The sequence below is a fragment of the Hirundo rustica genome, chromosome 3 (genome assembly GCF_015227805.2).
Source record: "Hirundo rustica isolate bHirRus1 chromosome 3, bHirRus1.pri.v3, whole genome shotgun sequence".
In the NCBI taxonomy this organism is placed as follows: Eukaryota; Metazoa; Chordata; class Aves; order Passeriformes; family Hirundinidae; genus Hirundo; species Hirundo rustica.
Genome location: NC_053452.1, coordinates 6,110,620 through 6,113,223, shown reverse-complemented (window position 1 = coordinate 6,113,223; position 2,604 = coordinate 6,110,620).

Sequence of the window (2,604 nt, the reverse complement as noted above, 5' to 3'; positions counted from 1 at the left end):
AAAGACATGTCGATGAGGAGCCTGGGAACGTGGTTGAGTGGTGGGTTTGGCCATTTCAGGTTGGTGGTTGGACTTCATGATCATAAAGGTCTTTTCCAGCCTAAATGATTCATGACTCTACAAATAAAAAAAAAAGAGCCGTGATTTTAATTAATGGTTTTTTTCAAGTCACGCAAAAAATTTTTAAAAATCTATCCTCGATCACCATCATCTTTTTTTTTAATTAGGAGTTTTTGCTATACTAATCATTGCATTTGTCCATTTCCATGAAATCAAGTCAAACTAATGACAGCCAGATGGTCACAGCTCTCAAGATGCCTCACTCAGGGCTAATCCATCCCTCCTGCACAGAATCAAGGAGCAGAGGGAGCCTGTTCTCTCCCTCCAGGCACCGAAAGGATGGGATTAAAAAACACACGCTCACTCAGCAGGAGGCAAAGCCAGTGAATATCACTGCCACCACCTCTCCCCACGGAGCTGAGGTCGGACTACCCACCCCATCAATACACAGTCATCAATAAACACGCAAAGGGACGGATGGGGAAGGGTGAGTGGGTATCTCTGGTGGACAAACAAGGCACACACGGTCTCAAGCCACTTTGCAGGAGGTTAAGACTCATCCGTGCCCTCTCCCACACGCTGTGCAGCTGCCGTGTGCACCCTCTTGCACGCCCTCTGCCACCTGCTTGGGGCAGAACCCGCGCGCAGAAAATTACCAAGGGCGAGATTTCTGCGCAAGGCTTCTGCTCTGCGATAACAGACTCCATGTGCTGCTTCCGGCAGCTCCTGATAACGCAGGAGTATCAATAATTACGGCACAGTATTTAAGAAGAGGTGGGTCAAACTTGTTGTGATCACTTGAGTGATACTTGAAAATGATTACAGGGTGCACCCCTTGTAAGTTGAGATAATTAAGGCTGCTGCCATTAATATTCTGCCCTTCCCTATTGCTGGTTCCATTTCCTCTAACAGTTTTACATCCTACTCCTCATCCTGCCTTGGGGTTTTGCAGTAAAATTCAATAATCATTTTCCTTTCTAGTTTTTTTCTATTAAGCACCAGCTTATTTCATCATCAGAGCTCAGAAGCAGGTTAAGCGTCCGTGGGCTGGACCAGCCAGAAACTGGGGGAACTTGTGTGGCTCTTTCATCACATCCCACAAGCAGCTGCTTGTAGAGACCCTCCCAGTTATTAAGAGTATTTCTGAGGACTTTGAGACAGGCTTGGACAGGCACAGATTTTGGGAGGCATAACTCATCAAAGACTGGAGCAGATATTTTAATTCTCTGTGTTCCTAAGGCCAGGGGAAAAACCACAGGTGTGCTGCAGCCTACACATATCTGGAAAACCTCAGATTCCCATCTTCCCCTTTTTGATGGTCAACCCTGCTAGAAAGGAAAAAAAAAAAAAACAAAAAAAAACCATGACCATAGATTGTGGTTCCTTAATTGTGGCAACAACAAAAAAAGTGTCTCATTTTTTTATATATATTTTTTTATTGATGGAAACAGAAGTTTGGTCACCTGGCATTCAATGGTGTGTGTCTGTAGTTTGAATGGTTGAGACAAAGTTACAAGTTAAGAGAAGCTTTCCTCTATGCTTTTTAGTCTCTGGGGGGGCATAGAGACTCCCTCTGAGACAACCTTTGACCTCTGTCTCCAAAAGACAATGCTGAAAAGCAGATTTTTTGGGTTTTGGACCTTCTGACTTTCACCAAACACCTTAGTCTGGCATGTTTGAGAAGTGCAGATGCTCCTGAAATTACTACAGGGACTTCATCTCTTTCCCAAGCTCTCCTCTAGCTTTGGCTGAAGACAGCAGGAAGCAATCTTCATGCTGTCTAAAAGCAAGTATTGCTAGCAAGGCTGTGATGGGATTTTCTCTGTCAGGCTGCGCTGACCATCTCCGCTAGCAGCCAGCATTGGGACAGCTCCCACCAGGCTATTTTTCCATGTCTGAAACTGTTTTACAAGCCGCAGTGGCCAATACTTTCACATCCAGACACCAAAAGAAGTGGCACTGCACTCACCAAAGAGAAAGGCAGCACCTCTGGCTGCCACAGGTATCTCCTGAAAATAGATGAGAAAAGGTTAAAAAACACCTGGAGTGTTGCACCTGGAGCCTAAGGATGACAAATCCCAGCCATAAAGGCTGCAGGAGAAGCACAAGTTCCTGAAATGGAATCTAGGAGCTCGATACAGAAACTGTGTCTGTTGGAAAAGGCCTTGTGAGGAATGACTGTGCTGCTGAAAGTAAGTGATTTTTTGGGGGGGGTGGGGAAAGAGCTGAGTGTGTGTGGTGAGACAGGCTGGACAGTCCTTGACAGGAGACATCAGCACTCACGCAGGAGTCAACATCCCTCTGCTAACGTAACACTTTCCTCCCTTGGGATGGTACCCACTTGTCCATGCATCTTCATTTTGGAAAGGTTAATGACCACTTGGTTATGCCTGAAAGGGTTTCTGTCCCAAATCCTGGCAGGAGGACAGGACTGGGAAAGAGGAGGAAAATCATCTGCATCAATACACTGGACTGGAAATCAGCATCTCCTGGCTGCACTGTCACAGCCTGTGTAACCTGACCTTATGGGTCAAGGGGCAAACA